The sequence below is a fragment of the Procambarus clarkii genome, chromosome 70, assembly GCF_040958095.1.
Source record: "Procambarus clarkii isolate CNS0578487 chromosome 70, FALCON_Pclarkii_2.0, whole genome shotgun sequence".
Lineage (NCBI taxonomy): Eukaryota > Metazoa > Arthropoda > Malacostraca > Decapoda > Cambaridae > Procambarus > Procambarus clarkii.
The window spans coordinates 21,837,136-21,858,592 of NC_091219.1; positions in this window are offsets into that span (position 1 = coordinate 21,837,136).

Below are 21,457 nucleotides of genomic sequence, written 5' to 3' on the forward strand. Positions count from 1 at the left end.
GACAGGGAAGTTAGGGATGGTGGGAACGAGGGGACAGGGGAATGGAGAATGGTGGGGAAGACCAAGGGACAGGGGAGTGGGGGATGGTGGGATGGGGGAGGGGGGAATGGTAGGGAGGACGAGGGGACGGGGGAGTGGGAGAGGGTGAGAAGGACGAGGGGACGGTGAAGTGAGGAATAGTTAGGAGGACAAGCAGACGTTGGAGTGGGGGATGGTTGGGAGGAGAAGGGGATGGGGGAGGGGGAGGGGAAATGATGAGGAGAACGAGGGAGTGGGGAATGGTTAGGAGGACGAGGGGATGGGGGAGGGGGGAATGGCGGGGAGGACTGAGAGACAGGGGAAGGTTGCTGTGGTCAGCAACGCACATACGTTGTTGAGCCACAGCAACGCGTGGCTGGGTACAGCTAGTACATTAATAGAAAAATTAAATTCAACACTTATGATTAGTATTTTGTATATTTGGAAGCAAAACTAAATTAGTAAACTGTTATAGCCTAAATTGACCAATAATTCATTAGTACGGCATAGCAAAATTCGATTGTCAGTATGTATGCGCATGTGTGTGTAGGTATGAGAAATATATTGTAAAGGTTTTTTTCAATTTGTTAGCCTTTCGTATTTTGTTATAGCAAGCTAATGCAGTACAAGAACTCTTCTCTCATTTCACAGGACTTGTCCTGACACGTCATCCAGGGACTCGTCAATCATCACTAGAGAAGGGCGTAGCAAAGGTTGATGGGCGGAGCTTGGCTGGTGGGCGTGGCCAGACTGATGACGGGCGTGGTGATGTGGGCGGCCCTGGCGATGGCCGTGATTGGGAGAATGTTCCTTCACACCGCCCAAGCTGCTCTGATTACCAGGTGAGTTTCTTAAAGGGGTTGATGCCTTTCTTGTCCGAATCATCTTTGTGTTCCCCCCTTTCCTGAACCCCCCCACTCTCACCTTCACTGACCTCCCCCCCTCCCCCATCCCACCCTCCTTACCTACTCTTCCTCCCACTCCACCAGCTTTTCCACACCCACACCTCTTTTTCTGACCTTCCCAAACACACTCATTTCAGATTTCATACCCCCTGACCCCCACCTAATATAACCCCTCCCCTGACCCCCTCCCCCTAATATAACCCCTCCCATGACCCCCAACTAATATAACCCCTTCCCTGACCCCCACCTAATATAACCCCTTCCCTGACCCCTCCTAATATAACCCCTCCCATGACCCCGACCTAATATAACCCCTTCCCTGACCCCCACCTAATATAACCCTACCCTGACCCCCACCTAATATAACCCCACCCTGACCCCCCTAATATAATCCCTCCCCTGACCCCCTATTATAACCCCTCCCATGACCCCCACCTAATATAACCCCTCCCTGACCCCCTAATATAATCCCTCCCCTGACCCCCCTATTATAACCCCTACCATAACCCCCCCTACCATAACCCCTCCCTGACCCCCACCTACCATAACCCCTCCCTGACCCCCACCTACCATAACCCCTCCCTGACCCCCACCTACCATAACCCCTCCCTGACCCCCACCTACCATAACCCTTCCCTGACCCCCACCTACCATAACCTCTCCCTGACCCCCACCTACCATAACCCCTCCCTGACCCCCACCTACCATAACCCCTCCCTGACCCCCACCTACCATAACCCTTCCCTGACCCCCACCTACCATAACCCCTCCCTGACCCCCACCTACAATAACCCCTCCCTGACCCCCACCTACCATAACCCCTCCCTGACCCCCACCTACAATAACCCCTCCCTGACCCCCCCACCTACCATAACCCCTCCCTGCCCCCCACCTACAATAACCCCTCCCTGACCCCCCCCACCTACCATAACCCCTTCCTGACCCCCACCTACAATAACCCCTCCCTGACCCCCACCTACAATAACCCCTCCCTGACCCCCACCTACCATTACTCCAATCTTCTCTGATTCCCACTTTCTCTGACCCCAGTCTCTCCCGACCCCCTAACCTCCGTATTCCAACCCCTCAATGACCCCCAACCTTCCCAAAAGTAGCACCAAGAGTTGCAACATCCGCAACAGAATTGGAAGTAGCAGGAGCCGCTACAATAGCGCATCATCTGTAGACAAGGACGAAACAGCGGCAGAAACAGTAATAACAGCAATAACAACAACATTAGCAACAGTGACAACAGCAATAACAACAACACCAGCAACAGTAGCAACAACAGCACCAGCAACAGTAATAACAGCAACAATAACAACAACACCAGCAACAGTAGCAACAACAGCAATAACAACAGCACCAGCAACAGTAGCAATAACAACAGCAACAGTAACAACAGCAATAACAACAACACCAGCAACAGTAGCAACAACAGCACCAGCAACAGTAACAACAGCAACAGTAACAACAACACCAGCAACAGTAACAACAGCAACAATAACAACGGCACCAGCAACAGTAACAACAGTAACAACAACAGCACCAGCAACAGTAGCAACAACAGCACCAGCAACAGTAACAACAGCAACAGTAACAACAACACCAGCAACAGTAGCAACAGCTAGGGGTAAACTCAGCCATATCCCGTGAGAACTGAGGCATATTTAAAAGCGCTGTGGTTGTCATGCAGTATTTATGAAGAGCATTACTCGTGGCCTGACGCTGCAACGAAATAAACCTTAAACACAAGCACATTATATTTTTACTTGCAATGGTCCGTACATTGAGAAATAAACACTCAAACAAAATGATCAGCTGCGCCCCTAACAAATAAATTGTATTACTTTGTCGTGTTGTCGTGAGAATGCAGCTTCCACCGACAGCTGGTACCTTATGCAATATGTGTCGGTGAGTGTGTGTGCAACTTGCAATGCGTTAAGCCGTCGACACCTCGTAACAAAGGCTTTGGGAGCCTTCTAGCTCCGACCAGAGATAATTAACACACCAGAGAGCGCCTCTTGGACTGACTCTGTGTGTGCGGGTGTAGAGAGAGAAAGCGAGCGTCTCTCTCTCTCCAGAGAGAGAGAGAGAGAGAGAGAGAGAGAGAGAGAGAGAGAGAGAGAGAGAGAGAGAGAGAGAGAGAGAGAGAGAGAGAGAGAGAGAGAGAGAGAGAGAGATGAGAAATTTAACGTTATGCTGAGTTGGGAACACAGGTGGTACATCATCAACATTTATGTATGATGGGAACAAGTTCTCACGTATAGTATAGACAACATATTCCCAATACTTGTTGCTCAATGACATCACAGTCTTTAAGCTTCAGCTTCGGGACTAAATTAGGGAACCAAATTAAGAACTAAATTAAGGAACCATCGTGGGAAATTAATATTTTTAGGCTTAGTGTTTACTAACAGGGAAACACATAATAATGACATCGAAATAGGGAGTGAACTAGGGAACAGTGATCACAAAGAAATGAGATTTAGCATAGGAATGGGATAGATCTGTAGGAGAAAATTCGGATAAAGTGCAGATTTTCGAAAAGCTGATTTTAATTGCATAAGAAATGTTTTGGGTCAAACAGATTGGAAAGTCTTGGGCATGGGGGGGGTGGGCCGGTCTTGGAGCGAGACATGAACCCAGCGATGGGTGATGTAAAAAGGGACTTCGATGTGGATTCAAAATATAACTTATTTAAAAATATTCTAAGCAAAGCACAGGAACGTAGAATACCATACAAATTGAAGAGATCGAATACTAATGACACAAAATGGATAACAAAGGATCTGAAGAACCTTATATGTAGAAAGAGAGCGTGGTACAAAAGGATTAATAATGGGGAGGACCAGTTTAGAACAAGAATTCGTACAACTGGTTAGAAATGTTAAAAAGGAGATAAGGAAAGCAAAATGAAACTATGAAGTTCGCATAGCATGGCAAGCAAAGGCAAATTTCAAAGTTTTTTCAGTTATATCGAACAAACATTAGGGAAAGGATTGATCCATTAAAAACTGAGACAGGTCAGATAACTGATAATGACAAAGAGATAAGTAGTATTTTTAATAAATATTTTATCTCTATATTTCCTAAAGAAGAACTTAACACTGTGCCTTCAGCCGAACAAGACTATGTGGGTGGGGACGAGGACAGGTTGACTAGTCTAACAGTTACCAGGGATGATATTATTTAACAAATAGAGAAACTCAAACCAAGCAAATCCCCAGAGCCGGACGAAGTGTTTACCAGGATGCTTAAAGAATGCAAAGAGGAGCTTCGCGAGCCATTGTCTAGATCACATGCGTCAAACTATAACCCAATTAGCCTGACGTTTATTGTGGGAAAGTTACTTGAATCGATAACTGCAAATACCATTCGTCTTCACCTTGAAAAACGTAATTAATAAAGATTCCCAACATAATTTTACAAATGTTCATGCTCAAGAAATTTGCTATCATTTTACTCCAGCATAGTTGAGGCAGTTGATAGTGGTAAGGTTTGTGACGTTGTGTACCTTGATTTTAGCAAAGATTTTAATACAGTGCCACATGAAACAACCATAGAATTAGTTAGTTAGGCCAATTAGCCTAACGTCTATTGTTGGAAAGTTACTTGAATCGTTGCTTGCTTTGACTCATTTATTAATTTATGCTTTACAAGATGAAAACGAATGGCATTTGCAATCATCGATTCAAGTAACTTTCCAACAATAGACGTTAGGCTAATTGGCCGATAGTTTGATGCAAGTAATCTATCTCCAGAGATAACTCCAGAGATCTCCAGAGATCCCTAACTTGAAAAGACAAAGGGATCTCTAAATTGAAAGAAGAAATAGCTCCCTAAGTTGAACACACACTGGGGTCTCGATCTAACTCGAAAGAACACAGGGGGTCTCTAACTTGAAACAACTTTCAATGTCTTAATAGTTCTATTAAGACATTTAAATAATCTAACGCTTAGTAATGGTCATAATACTAGCTACACATTTATGAGTTATTTATAGCGCTTTAGTTACAGTATTAATTACGCAGAACAAGTTACTTTGACCACACTGATTGTTGAAACACATGAACACACCTGAGTGTGGACTCACGAAACATTGGCAAGGGAGAAACGACCAGCTTGCCGTCGGAGGAGCGAGCGCGCCGGATCAACACACCCTGCCAGACCAACAAGGCGGTGCTAACCCTGCCAGACACAACAATTCAGGGCGAAGCCGTGCCTCGTTTGATGATATTCAGCCACCATTAACCCCGGCGGACAGTGCCACTAACAGCCCTCCGCTCCTCCTCGTTCTCACAATTCCACAGTGATGATCTGGCTTTAACTGCGCCCTTCATTCTCGCTCTCGTTATAAACTATCCTCCTAGTAGCTGCTCGTGCTAAGGTGGACTCCAGCGCCGGTCATGATTTGTTTATATATCTCGCGTAAATATTTGTCTCCGGCACACGATCCCACATTGCACACACACACACACACACACACACACACACACACACACACACACACACACACACACACACACACGGGGATCTGGAAGCTGAGTGGACAGCTCGCAGGGCTCGTAATTCTGTGGCCCGGGTTCGATTCCCGGACCACGCAGAAACAAATGGGCAAAGTTTCTTTCACCCTTAATGCCCCTGTTACCTAGCAGTAAATAGATACCTGGGAGTTAGACAGCTATTGCGGAGTTGCTTCCTGGGTGTGTATGTGTGTGTGTGGAAAAAAATTATTTAGTAGTTAGTAACAGTTGATTGATAGTTTGAGAAGCGAGCCGAAAGAGTAAAGCTTTACCCCCGGAAACACAACTAGGTGAATCTCACACACACACACACACACACACACACACACACACACACACACACACACACACACACACACACACACACACACACAGATAAAAGAAAGAGTGAGTGAAGCAGATCCTGACATAGTTGCAATTGTGGAAACTAAAAGTAATGACATGATCTCAGATGCAATCTTTCCTGAAGGGTACCAGGTGATACGAAAAGAGAGGACACAGAGACAGGGAGGGGGAGTGGCACTTCTAATAAAGCGGAAATGGAAGTTTGAAGACCTGGGAAATCGGGTTACCAATGAGTGCACAAGCTTCATACATGGAACTCTGACAGTAGATGGGAGGAAGATTGTGATCTTGGTAATCTACAATCCCCCACCAAACAGTAGAAGACCCAGGCAGGAGTATGATGACAACAACAAGGCATGTATAGATGAACTGCAGAAGGCAGCAACACTAGCCCACAGAATGAGAGCGAAGCTGCTGATCATGGGGGACCTAAATCATGGAGAGATAAATTGGGAATCAAGGAATCCCCATGGAGGGGACGAAACGTGGGGAGCAAAATTAGTAGATGTTATAGACAGGAATTTCCTAACACAACATGTGAAGGAAGACACAAGGGAAAGAGGAGATGCATCGAGCCTATTAGACCTGATTTTCACCCTAGCTATGTCAATAGGCCTTTTTCCCTCTTTGCTCTTACATCATTACACACAGAGATCACACTAACGTGATGCATCAAATGAACAAATCCACAAGGGCTGTGACAAGGATTCGAACCTGCTTCCGGGAGCATCCGAGACACTGCCCTAATCGACTGATCTACGACAGGGTAAAAGAGTTCAGTAAGTTCAGTAGCACTTCGGTTTTAACTCTTTCTTAATGTGATTATGATAGAATCATAACATATTTAGTATACCGTTTGTTACTCTTACGTGCAACAGATGGCGCTGTTTCTTAAAAACGGAATGTTTTACCTATGACAGGTGAGGCATCTATACTTATACTTATGGAATGAATGGTATGGTAAACAACACAACTCAATTCCAGTGCAATGTCACAAAATAATTAAATCAAGATTAAGATTAATCCAAATATTTGACAATTCTATTCATCAATGCAATAGGAAACATTGAAATGGAATCTTAACATATTTAGTATAATGTGTGTTGTTATTACGTGCAACAGATGGTGCTGTTTTTAAAAAAAAAACATGATTTTACCTGTCACAGGTGTGGCATCTATATTTTTAGGCATATAAAAACACACGCGTATTCGAATGGAACGATATGTCAAAATTTCAAAGCAATCGTGAGGAACTTTTGGAGATTACAGCATGTGTTGCTCTTACGTCCAATAGATGGCACTGTTTAAAAAAAATACATGTTTTTAACTGCCACAGGTGAGGTATGTATATAGGAGGTATATAAAAACACGCGCCTATTCGAATGCAACGTTGTGTCAAAATTTCAAAGCAATCGGAAAAGAGTTTTTAAAGATTTCTCTAACATCAAAAACACAGTTGAAAAAAAATACATGTTTTTTTTCCGTCACAGACGTGACATCTATATAGTATATATATATAAAATCCCGCTCGGATGCGAATGGAACGTTGAGTGAAAATTTCAAACCAATCGGTGAAGAATTTTCAGAGATTAGCGATATTGAACAAACGATCATTTATATTTTTATTTATATAGATATATAAAACAGAAATTGCTCTTCTCCTATAAGAGAATTGAACCAAGGCTAACCAAGTGGCCAGCCAGTACACTAACCATTACACCATAGTAAATATTATTGAATTGGGAGAACATATGTCTAATATGTCACCAATAGCTGGCGTTATTGGGAGTTGTAGTCGTGGAATAGCCGGCCGACTTGCATCTCATTTAATGATCTGCTATAGTGTAATGGTCAGTGTACTGGCTGGCCACTTGGTTAGCCTGGGTTCAATTCTTTCATAGGGAAAGAGTTTCTGTGTTAAATATAACTTGTGGATTATACAAGTGTTGTTTATGGTTGTTGTATAATGTACAAACTCTCATACTGGCTCCTTTGTATTCCTTGATAATGAATAAATACTTGAGAGTTCTCTGAAGTATTGCTTATTTTCGAGCGCGTTCCATCCCAAAATAACATAGACGTGTACCCCCCAAAAACTATTATGCCCCCAAGAAGCCTACACTAAGCAGCAGGCGGCCCACCAAGCCTCTGTGTCGCCGCCACATTGAAGCTCTACATAACTCCCTCCAATTATTATGAATAGACTTCTACTACCTACCCCTTATCCCTTCGCCAACCTCCACACATCCCCATCCCCACAACCCACCAGCAACCTTCAGCCTTATCACCGCCCGGTAATAAGGATGGAAGTAAGCCCGGGGCGGGGAACCGGTTTAAGGCTCCTGTTCTTTCTCCTCCGGGTGCATGGTAGGGAGGCCAGAGGGGATGGTCCTGGCGGGTGCGGTATGAAGTTCCTGAGACCCGGAGCTGGGATACATTATTACGCCACAGTCAAAAAGCATTGAGGCAGCCTCAGGGAGATGCATGTGTTCCTCTCCATCAAAGCGGAGAGAATGGAAAGGGAGAGAGGGGGGAGAGGGGATGGGAAGGAGAGAAGACCAAGGGGAAGGTTCCGATGACATACTATGATCCTGCACGAGGTGGGAGAAGGAAAATTAGTGGATGGAAGAGATATAGGGTGGAAGAGGAAAAAGGTGAGAGAGAGAGAGAGTAAAAGGGAGAAGATGGAGGATAGAGAGAGAGAGAGAGAGAGAGAGAGAGAGAGAGAGAGAGAGAGAGAGAGAGAGAGAGAGAGAGAGAGAGAGAGAGAGAGAGAGAGAGACAGAGAGACAGAGACAGAGACAGACAGACCCTGTATGTGTTGACAAACATGAGGAAATGACGACGTGTGGTAATTCATGATGTCTTTCAGCCACGTTATTGCGACTCGTCGCTTGCTTATATGTTGTCAAGTTTATACGTTTCTATATATATATAATGTACACTATAAAAATATGAATTTAAGTAACAATATACCTCATTTAAAAAACGGCCTTCTAAACATTCATATATTTTCATTAAAAAGATCCCTTTAAACATGTATATACCCTCTCTGTAAAACGATCTATTTGCACATGCATATGCCTACTTCTGATCCCGTATGTACGTGGTTTAACATGCTCATCCAATTAGCTAAATAGATGTAAAAACAAATTCTATTTACACATTACGGAACGGGCAGGCTGGAGCTGTGTTGAACAGTCGTGACGGTGCATAGCATCAGAGAGTACCATGCAGGCTTCACCTCGCCACACACGGTAAAACCACAACTGTTTGGCCAGCACACCACTCGCGAAGGGGTTTACATTGTGCGTGTTGCGTTCAAACATCGCGTGAATCGGGTGTTGCCGATGTGTTGCGCATCTCCTAAAGAGGTTATTGCGATGTGTGGCGTGACTCCTGCGTAATTATCGGAGGCATTGTTTTAGGGGAGTTTTGGGTAACTTAGGGAATCTGCGGTTGTTTTAGGGAAGTCTCCGTTGTTTTAAGGGAATCCGCGGTATTTTTAGAGAAGCCGCCGTTGTTCTAGGGAAGCCGCCGTTGTTCTAGGGAAGCCGCCGTTTTTTTAAGAAAGCTGTGGTTGTGTTAAAGAAGCCATCGTTGTTTAGGGGCGGCTACCGTTGTTCTGGGAAGGCAGTCGTTGTATTTTTTTTATGGAAGTCCCCTGTTGTTTTGAGGCAGCCACCTTTGTTTTGGGGAAGCAGCCGTTGTTTTAGGGAAGCCTTGGCTGGCTGATATTATTCCTTCTTTGCGCCTCAGTGGTTTTCAGAAACATAATTAGTGTTTTCTTTCTGATAACTGCTGACAGAACTGTTATCCTGTCTTCTCTGTAACAACAGCCAGGCGTTCAACCTTTGATCACATGCGCTCTATGACAAGGATTTGCAAATGAAATGCAAATTATATTTACTTTTATTATGCTTTTATTATTCATTTATTTACTTTTATTAAAATTGTTTGCACTTAATTTTTTGTTTGTTATGCGTCACGAGAAAGGTTACTCATGTGCATGAGCATATGAAGCCAGTTGATGCGTGACACAAAGAAAGAAAGAAACCATTTGATACGTGACGCAAAATATAGAAACCATTTGATGCGTGACGCAAGTTTTAACTATACTGAAACCATTAATGACTTGATTTAAGCGTCAAAATACGTCAGCTGCTTCAGAGAAACTGATGACAAATTTGACAAATTCTAAATACAAAAAATTTACTCTGGATACAAAAATTTTTGGATTCGTTCTTTACACATAGTAGGGGATCACGAATTTGATTCCTTTGCGGGAAAAAATGGTTGGGCATGTTTCCTTTCACCTAATGCCTCTGTTCACCTAGCACTAAATACATACCCGAGAATTAGGCAACTGTTGTGGAGATGCATGCTGGGAAAGGTCAGGGGTTTGACCTTGGAGGGAAGACCTCAAAACATGCCTAAAATATACATATACATATATTGTATACATATATATTATAAAATATATACATATATTTTATGTGTAGCTATTTATACATATAGCCTAAAATATATATAAACTCTATTCACAGGCTTCCTGACCCGACAAAACTAATTATTATTATTATTATAATAAGTGAAGCCGAGTGAAAACAGGTCCATATAAAGGTCAGTGCACTGGAATATTGTGAGGAATGTAAAGGAAATGAGGGTTCAGTTCACACTCAGTAAGGCAACTTAAGTAACTCTACCTTCTGCAGGAGGCAGGAGGCGCCACCGCTGAATATGAGTGTGGAGAGGCTGCCAGATTCCTCTGTAGGTGTAGAGTTGGTCCAGCCTCGTCGGTACCTCTATCCTGGAGGTAGGTGAATGATGTCTCATGTTGTTGATGCTCTTTGTGGCCACCGTCTTACCTCTCTCACCACCTCCCTTGATGCCTCTACCTCTCTCACTCCCTTACTCTCCTCCCTTGATGCCTCTACCTCTCTCACTTCCTACTCTCCTCCCTTGATGCCACTACCTCTTTCACTCTCTACTCTCCTCCCTTGATGCCACTACCTCTCTCACTCCCTACTCTCCTCCCTTGATGCCACTACCTCTCTCACTTCCTATTCTCCTCCCTTGATGCCTCTACCTCTCTCATTCCCTACTCTCCTCCTTTGATGCCTCTACCTCTCTCACTCTCTTTCTCTATCCTCCCTTGATGCCTCTACCTCTCTCACTCCCTTACCCTCCTCCCCCCCTGATGCCACTACCTCTCTCACTCCCCTACCCTCCTCTCTTGATGCCACTACCTCTCTCACTCTCTTTCTCTATCCTTCCTTGATGTCTCTACCTCTCTCACTCTCTTTCTCTATCCTCCCTTGATGTCTCTACCTCTCTCACTCTCTTTCTCTATCCTCCCTTGATGTCTCTTACCTCTCTCACTCTCTTTCTCTATCCTTCCTTGATGTCTCTACCTCTCTCACTCTCTTTCTCTATCCTCCCTTGATGCCTCTACCTCTCTCACTCCCTTACCCTCCTCCCCCCCTGATGCCACTACCTCTCTCACTCCCTTACCCTCCTCTCTTGATGCCACTACCTCTCTCACTCTCTTTCTCTATCCTTCCTTGATGTCTCTACCTCTCTCACTCTCTTTCTCTATCCTCCCTTGATGTCTCTTACCTCTCTCACTCTCTTTCTCTATCCTTCCTTGATGTCTCTACCTCTCTCACTCTCTTTCTCTATCCTCCCTTGATGCCTCTACCTCTCTCACTCCCTTACCCTCCTCCCCCCCTGATGCCACTACCTCTCTCACTCCCTTACCCTCCTCTCTTGATGCCACTACCTCTCTCACTCTCTTTCTCTATCCTTCCTTGATGTCTCTACCTCTCTCACTCTCTTTCTCTATCCTCCCTTGATGTCTCTTACCTCTCTCACTCTCTTTCTCTATCCTTCCTTGATGTCTCTACCTCTCTCACTCTCTTTCTCTATCCTCCCTTGATGCCTCTACCTCTCTCACTCCCTTACCCTCCTCCCCCCCTGATGCCACTACCTCTCTCACTCCCTTACCCTCCTCTCTTGATGCCACTACCTCTCTCACTCTCTTTCTCTATCCTTCCTTGATGTCTCTACCTCTCTCACTCTCTTTCTCTATCCTCCCTTGATGTCTCTTACCTCTCTCACTCCCCTCTTCTCAATATCTCTCGCCTTTCCTTTTTAATTTGTATTTTATTCCGCCCTTCCAGAATTACCCTCTTACCTTTCTCTTCTCATCTTTGCACTTTTCTTTACGATGTCTTTTTTTCAAACATTTACGTCTCCTGAAACACTTAACAAATTTTGATCTCATTGCCTTGATCATTTGCACATTTTTTTGTTTATATTTTGTATTATAAATATTTAAATTGTTTATTTTGTTGCATTTTTTAGTTTTGCATTTGCTTATTTTTCGTATGTTAGTATTCCTATAATATTATATTATATATATATATATATATATATATATATATATATATATATATATATATATATATATATATATATATATATATAATATATATTAGTATATTTTGGTAGCAGTCTTTCTTGTAAACATATATTGTTGATTATGACCGAAAAGGTAAGATTAATAATTCCTAACACGAATCTTCTCAATATTTCTTATGTTTTTCTTCACTGTCGGTGGTAATAAAAATAACAATTCTCCGAAATTCATTTTTTAATTGTCTGACGCCTGAACGCGTTTCGTAATTCGTATTACATTTTCAAGAGGCACTCTTCTTGAGCCTCCTTCTTCTCTCTCTCTCTCTCTCTCTCTCTCTCTCTCTCTCTCTCTCTCTCTCTCTCTCTCTCTCTCTCTCTCTCTCTCTCTCAATTTCTAACACATGGCGACTAAATATTAAGACTCCAAGTGAAGGTGTAAACGACGAGTGACGCTGCTACTATCAGGAGTGCCTGGCGGGGAACACCCTGCCCACCACCCTCCACCTCTCACCGTTTAATCTTGGATATGCACGGGGCAAATATCTCGTTTCCGGTCCACCGGGCTGTGAGAAGTTTCTCCCGTCTCAGGTGCAGTTGTCTGGGAGACTGTAGCTCGGTGGCTGGCGCTACGGTACGCACATATCTTCCATCACGAGGAAGACTGTGCGTAAGATGGAGGGCAAAACAATCCCGAGGTTATCTCATGATTTACAGTTCAATCCCCCTGTAGTGCACACCTTGAAAACTACCAGCTAGGCGTCTAGACCCCCGGGTATTAATCGTTCTCTCTAGTGCATTAGGTAACGCTCTCTCCCTTGTATTAGTCATGCACACTTGTTCACCATTCTTCATGACATTATTTTTTACATGGATTTTGTCCTTGCTGGGAATAATTTGTATGACATTTCCAATGTAATATTTGTCCTGCTGGCAGTTGATGGCAATTATCCTGGATATTAATTTAATATCAGCTCCTCTTGTAAAATAATCTCATAGGACTCTGATCCCTCTCTGGACTCCAATTCTTTATGTTTCTAATTATATAATTGGTAAGGAATACCTTCCTCCCTCGGTTCCAAGCATCATCACCAGATGCATTGATTCAAATAACAGGTTGTTTGTTCCCCCTTAGAACTTAATATGTTGTCCAACCTATTGACCACAGCACCTTCGAGTCACCAGGGAACACATCTACATCTGGACTGTCTTTGCTACAGGACGTCTAGTTCACATCTCAGGGTAACCAAAATGCTCTTCATTTATCTAGTAATGTTTATGGATCTGTCTTTGGCCGCGATAAGACCTACAATACCTACAATGGTCCATGTTCGACCTCTCGTGGGTTTTCTTCGCCCTAGCAACTCTGAGCAAATAACGCAGGTATAACAATGAAGCAACGTTGATAAGTGGGTCCTTTGTTGAGGAAACACAGCTCGGGCATGTTATGTCCAGCGGGGCTCCACTTACCTTGGTCATTCTTTCACCACCTATGCCACGAATTCCAACACCCTTTGTCCATTTTCGATCACCCTTGGACAATAATCGATCACCGTTGGTGCATATTCGATCACCCTTGGTCCAGCCTATCTTGGTCCTCAGAAATATCATTACTATAGTACTGGTCATTTCATTATAGCCCCGTGGATGTCTATCCCCGTAACTGTACGCTTCTCGCCAGCTTTCTGCCTCTTTCGCAATTTCCCGTTTTCCGTCTTTTTGTATATCACAAGTGATCCAAGAAATGGCTCACAACAGTCTCTGAACAAGGCAGGTGCGTAATACGTTGTGTGTTTTGATTGCAGATTATGTGATTTGTGTGTGTGTGTGTTGGGAGGGATCTGGGGTTACTCGCGTTTTGGGCTTTTTACGGGGGCGCATGAGGTTTGCCTGGTGGTTGTTGCAGCGCGCTCTTCCGGTGGAGTTTGGTCGATGGTTCATGGATGCCTATGTTCGAGGGGTTGCTTTTGGGTCGGTGGGTGCGTCGGTGATTGGGTGATTGTGGTTGGTCTTGGGTGGGGTTGGGGTGTCGGTGTGTGATGGGGGTGGGGAGGGTGGTGGTTTGGGGGGGGGGGTGGCATGGGGGAGAAGGTGTGAAGAATTAACATGGGAGAGGAGGGGGTTGGGGTGAAGAGAGATAGCACGGTGGGAGGGAGAGTCGATAGTGAGCTTGGGGCATGGGGTGTCCCAACAGCATGGATAGCGAGGTGGTATAGAAACGACATCCTCCAGAGCAAATCCGGCCCTAAGCGTGCAGGCGCACGGGGGTGGGTGGAGGCAGGCTCAGAGATGGAGCTTATACAAACGAGGTGCAGAAATCCGGATCTCGGGCTGGATTATTGGGTCTCCGTCTGGTGCCGACGCTCAATGAAAAAAAATTAATATGGTTCTTGATTATTTCCAGTCGACTTGGAATCAATACGAAGGTTGCGCGTGCCGGATATTAATGAGTCTGTGCATTTTAAGATGTTTTAAAATGTTTATATATCCATATAACTCATGTAGCATTTCCTTATGTACATTTGATTAATCAGATCATTATTATAGTATTACTATGATGGAGAAATTTTCATAAAAGACCGATATTGTAAAAATAACAATAATGAAAAAAAAATAATAATATTTTTGGTATTAAAGGTACATAGTTTGGAGAAAGTGTACACAACAACAGAGCAAGTCAACGTTAACAAATTCAATAAAAAGTAAATACCATTAGTTATTATTGATTAGTTATAAGACAACTGATAACATGAGTATGAGTTGTTCCTGGTATTAAATAATCCTCTTGTGCCGGACACCATTTGGTGACATTTATTAAGCATGAGTAATGTAGATGAGAGGAAGTAATATAGATATCCAAACTCACATTTGTTTGGATATAACTCAATTGTTAAGAATCGTTAATAAAATGCATCTCAAATGTTTAATTAAAATAATTAATATGGAGTAAGTAGTGGTTTAAAAATATTACGTACAATGTTTTGAATAAATGTATTTTTTTTTTCGTTGAAGGTTAAAGATCAGGCAAAAGCTTCTGTCAAGTGGAACACTGAACTTCTTATTCTGTTTTTTCTAATGGCATTTTAGCTCGAGCGTTGTGAAAGTGTTCTTGTTACGGACCCGAGTCCAGCGTCGGAGCACGGAGCAGTGACGACAACGCCATCTGTGAGTCCGCTCCCGAAACCCACTCCAAATGGACGGTGCCATCTAGTGGTGACAGGATAGGCCAGCAATAAGTGTTGGATTCCTGTCCTAGTCAGCTCATGACGTAGCCGCTGCTGACCTCTGGTGAGGTAGTGCTTAGACAGTGAACGCCATCTATGGAGTAAAGAGGTGGACGTTTCTGTCTAAGCTTGTGAGTGAAGCGTCCCAGTATTAATGACGTGTCTGATTGCAGAGTCGACCTGGGACTGCTGTGTTGGACGATAGAGCAGTCTACCCAAAGCAGCCAAGGCCTCTTCACGAGTCTGCTTTGAAGAAGCTGTGAGCCACCCCCGGCCGAACTCTGTTGAGAGTGTAATAGCCTGCCTGAGGCGTTGCAGTGTTGGGAATCGCCTTATCCGGGGCCAGCTGGTGGAAGAGACTAACCACTGTGGTGCTGTTTGAGAGTGACTAGCGGGTCACAGGAAGCTCCTGCCTAGGGCTCGCAACCCTAGTATTAGTTGTGGAATGGCCTGACAGCGAGGCTGACCGGTACCTGCCAGCTACAGGCTGGATTGTGGTTGAAGGCCATCACGACGGGGCACCCAGTGGGACTGTGATTTGGCTGGCTTGTGGCCAGTGTAAATTCGTCGTAGAGTTATCGTGGATTCTTCGTGAGCCACGGAAGCAGAGACCAGGGCTACCCAGAAGAATCATCGCCGAGTGTTGAGCGTCTTCAGAGAGGGAGACCTCATTGTACATTGTGTAGTAATAATCCCCTTTTATGACTTTAAATTACGGTGGTGGGAAAAAAAATATATATATATATAATATATATTATATATATTATAATACTTTTCTTCAATGTACCTTCCTTGATAGCTTTGACTTGCATTACTGAACACACCCCTTGAGAGCCTCTACTAACTTGGGGCCGGATTCCAAAACTCTACTACCATCAGAGAAGAACCCGGTTGCGTCCCGGTAGGGCCGTAACATTTCATGCATTTGAACAAGTTTCTACCCGTTCTCGCGTTTTAATTTGTGCATTCTCTACATGTTCTCTTTTGTCTCTTTCATTATCTTTTTTCGTTTTCGCATTCTCATGTGCTCTCTACATGCTCTTGCGTTCTCTATCAGTTACTGTTTTTGGGTAAAAAATGACCACATGGAGACCAGTGGTATCGATGTCAAACTAGTACACAGGTTCCTGAGCCAATTGGTACGAGGGCCCGCCATTATTGTGATAGTTTCCCCCTATAGCACATTTATCTGAACGCTACGGGAAATTACTTCACCATTGTGACGTATTGAATCAGAGGACAGTTGTTTTACCATATGGTACACTTATAAAAAAGTTATGAAAGTTGTAAAGTCAGGACGCAAGTACACTCTTGCGTCCTTGGCCCCAATCGGAGCTTGGGGCTCAGGACGCAAGAGCAAGAGCAGCTCAGGAGAGGAGGAAGATGCACGAAAATGAGCGTGTGCGTGTGTGTGCGTGTGGTGTGTGTGTGGTTTGTACTCGCCTAATTGTGCTTGCGGGGGTTGAGCTTTGGCTCTTTGGTCCCGCCTCTCAACTGTCAATCAACTGGTGTACAGATTCCTGTGTGTGGTGGATGTGTGCGTGTGATGTGTGTGTGTACTCGCCTAGTTGTGTCTGCAGGATCGAGCAATGACTCTTGGATCCCGCCTTTAGAGCATCGGTTGTTAACAGCAATGACTCCTGTCCCATTTCCCTATCATACCTGGTTTTAAAATTATGAATAGTATTTGCTTCCACAACCTGTTCCTGAAGTGCATTCCATTTTCCCACTACTCTCACGCTAAAAGAAAACCTTCTTAACATCTCTGACTCATCTGAGTTTCAAGCTTCCATCCATGTCCCCTCGTTCTGTTACTATTCCGTGTGAACATTTCGTCTATGTCCACTCTGTCAATCCCCCTGAGTATTTTATACGTTCCTATCATGTCCCCCCTTTCCCTTCTTCTTTCTAGTGTCGTAAGGCGAAGAAAGTCGAAAGGCTTTCGGACAGTCGAAGAAAATATAGTCCGCCCAGCCTTCTCTTTCTTGCTTAATCTTTATGACCTGGTCGTAGAATTCTTATAAACCACTTATTCGCGTAACACCCTGCTAAATAGTTTATCTTAATCTACCCTGTCACTTCCTGTGAGAATTTCATAGGTGGTGATCATGTCTAACCTAACTCTACTGTCTTCCAGTGTTGTGAGGTAAAGTTCCAATAATCTTTGTTCGTATCTCATTCCACTCGGCTCGGGGACCAGTCAGATGGCATTCATCTGAACTTTTTCAAACTTCGTTTTGTGTTTGACCAGATATGAACTCTTATAATGGAGTCGCATACTGCAGTATTGGTCTGACATGAGAGTTACATGGTTCTGAATGTGTCTCTGTCTGTGTGTGTGTCTGTCTGTGTGTGTGTGTGTGTGTGTGTGTGTGTGTGTGTGGGGGGGGGTGTGTGTGGGGGTGGGTGTGTGTGTGTGTGTGTACCGATATAAAGTTAGTCATGGTTAAATATATATATATAGAATGATGTAGAATGTGGTTGGTGGTGTGCACCTTTTCTCGTACTCGTATTATGGCGTTATTGGTCAGCAGAGCAAAGTTTGTGTTACAGGGATTTAAGGTTCCGTGTAACGAAGAGGCATGTGAATATATTGACTTTTTTACTATGTTTGTGTAATCTGAACTATCCTTTCGCATAATTAATCAGAAATCATGAACCACACACACGAGACATAACCACGCCCTTCTCTGCCTTGCTAGGATGCACGGAGCCGCCACGGACGATCGAAAACGCTTTGCCTGGCTTCCACCCAACGTAAGTACCCTGCCTCTGCTCGCCACACCTTGTGAGTACCCTGGCTCTGCTCGCCACACCTTGTGAGTACCCTGCCTCTGCTCGCCACACCTTGTGAGTACCCTGCCTCTGCTCGCCACACCTTGTGAGTACCCTGCCTCTGCTCGCCACAACCTTGTGAGTACCCTGCCTCTGCTCGCCACACCTTGTGAGTACCCTGCCTCTGCTCGCCACACCTTGTGAGTACCCTGCCTCTGCTCGCCACACCTTGTGAGTACCCTGCCTCTGCTCGCCACACCTTGTGAGTACCCTGCCTCTGCTCGCCACAACCTTGTGAGTACCCTGCCTCTGCTCGCCACAACCTTGTGAGTACCCTGCCTCTGCTCGCCACACCTTGTGAGTACCCTGCCTCTCCTCGCCACAACCTTGTGAGTACCCTGCCTCTGCTCGCCACACCTTGTGACTTCCTGGGATTCACCTGAATCCACAGGAAGTCTGGAGGCCTCTACTGAAACCTAAGTTATTCATGTAGCGCCCGTGCCCTGCTATAGGTAAAGTAATTCATCAACCATGTATACTGTTGCGGACGGTTCGTCGCTTAAGTTCCTAAACACCGTTTTTATATTTGTCGGTTTTGCATACGTTCTTGGTTGTATTTTCAGTTTACGATCGCCTCTATTGTTAAAGGTTAGTTCTGTACCCACACACTGATCGTTTTTTTTTTCTTCTCTTACCCATGACGGCTCCCCTTGCTCTACTGTGTTGTTTCTCTTGGCCTCCTTTATCCTTTAGAAACTGTCAACACACTACAACCATATAATAATAACCAAATAATTAGAACCAAATAACGCTCCCATACTTCTCTGACCTACCCTTAGCCTCACCCCAGATCAAATTCTATACTTACTACAGAACCAATCCAATTATTACACCAGACCCAATCGAATAGTTAACTCAAATTTAAGCATATCCATACCCCTGACGCAATCTTCTCTTTACCCCTGACGCAATATTATCCATACCCCAGGCTCAATTCAATCCCTACCTCAGACTCGATCCTAGTCTTACTCAAGACCAAATCCTATCCTTATCCCAGGCCCAAACCTACATTTACCTCACACACATAACCAGCTACGTGAATCACGAATTAGTGAAACCCAGCTAGGTGAGGGAAAGATAGGTAAAGCACAGCTAGGATAGGTTTATGTAAATCACAGCCATGTGAATATAGCTAGCTGAAGGCTGACTAGGTGAAAGCCAGCAACGTTAAAAAATAAGTTAGGTGACCCACAGCTTGGTGAACCACAGTTTGATGAATCACAGCTTGGTGACCCACAGCTTGATGAATCACAGCTTGGTGACCCACAGCTTGATGAATCACAGCTTGGTGACCCACAGCATGGTGACCCACAGCTTGATGAATCACAGCTTGGTGACCCACAGCTTGATGAATCACAGCTTGGTGACCCACAGCATGGTGACCCACAGCTTGATGAATCACAGCTTGGTGACCCACAGCTTGGTGAACCACAGCTTGGTGACCCACAGCTTGGTGACCCACAGCATGGTGAACCACAGCATGGTGAACCCACAGCTTGGTGAACCACAGCCAGGCGAAGCACACTTACGAATATATAACAGGACAACGACACAAATAAACACATTTCTCACCCATGGTAAAAACCAGAACAAAAACTGCTCTACAGCTTGCCAGTAAGCTACGTCGTAATTATATGTTTCATTGGACATAAATTTATAATCATAATTGCCAACTAATGAAATTACACCGCACAACAGGTGAATAGATTATTAATTCAGTTATTTTATTAGAGTGAAATCATACTGCGCTGCAATTTTAGGAATAGGGATATATGTTGCGAGTCATTCCAATTATTAATTATATCGTTACAGTATGATAATATAATCATGTTGTCCTTTGTAATGCAGTCTATATCTTTAAGAGGGAATCCCGCCAGACACACACCGAAACTACGACGTTGCTACAACGTTCGAACAAGTTTTAACACCTCCTAACCAGTTACAACAACCAATATATCAAGTTGTAACAACGTTCTATTACTTCATAAACACGTTAAGCCAAGATGCAACAACTTTATTACAAGTTGTAACAAGCGGAAAATAGAGACAGTTTCGGTTTGTGTTTCCAGGGAATGTCTGCCTCACTGTTCAAAGGTTTGAGGCCACACGCTTCCCGTTGGCCTCATTCAACTTTACCACATGAACCATGTGGGGTATAGGAGTGACACAGGCAAGTTTGGGTAGGCTTCCGCGCAACACTTCATGAAATATCGGCATCTAAACGCCTACAAACCCCTCACCCCCCCCCCCCCCACAATCCCGTGTAATTTTCATGGTCTGAAATATTGGTTATGTTGACCATAGACAATGCTGTTTCGGTGCTTCGTTATATAATTTTCCTGCGAGAGGGAGAGGGATGGGAGGAGAAGGGAGGAGGCAAGGGGCGTCTGAAGAGAGCGAAGGAAAAAGAGGGGTGCTCGAAGATAAGGAAGCAAAGGGGGGGGGCTGAGACAGGCAGAGTGGGAAGTGGGAGGAGATTTGAACAATGGGTAGAAACGAGGGGGAAGAGGGGAGCCCCCAAACCTAGCCGGGTATCCCCGTCTAAACTATATCTTGTACTTCTATCTTCGGTACTTCAATATATTTGCTTTTTGATTAGTAATCTTTGCAGTGGCTTCAATAACCCTCCGGAGGGTGAATATAAATACTATGTAACCTAATCTTGTTATTTACAAGATAATGGCCAAAAAGATGCAATAAAATATCCAGTTAGAGAGACGGTAATTTGATTAAGCGAGCCATGAGGAGGAGCACAAAACTCTTAATAATTTAAGAACACATTACATACAGCAATATACCAAAAACTTTTCAATTTAAAACAAAAATAAAGGCTAAACTTGGTACATTGCCATTAAAAGAAAACCTGAATCTAATCGGCTGAATCTAACTTATGCGAAGCAAAAATATACTATTTGAGTAGCATTTAGTAATGATCGCAGACTCCAAGAATATTTATAAGGTAAACCCATGCAAAACATTTACATAAATTAATCATTTATGAAGATAATATGTGGCAGGTATGCATAATTCCAATTAGGTTAAAAATAGACTTTAAGAAATAGCAAATTTTAAGTAAATAAGATCATGACGCTCGTTGCATTCACCACAGAGAACTGGGCGCCCAAACTCGGTGCCGGAAGGGTTACACGTCTCCCTTCGGTGGCACCATCATCCACTTGGAGTGCCA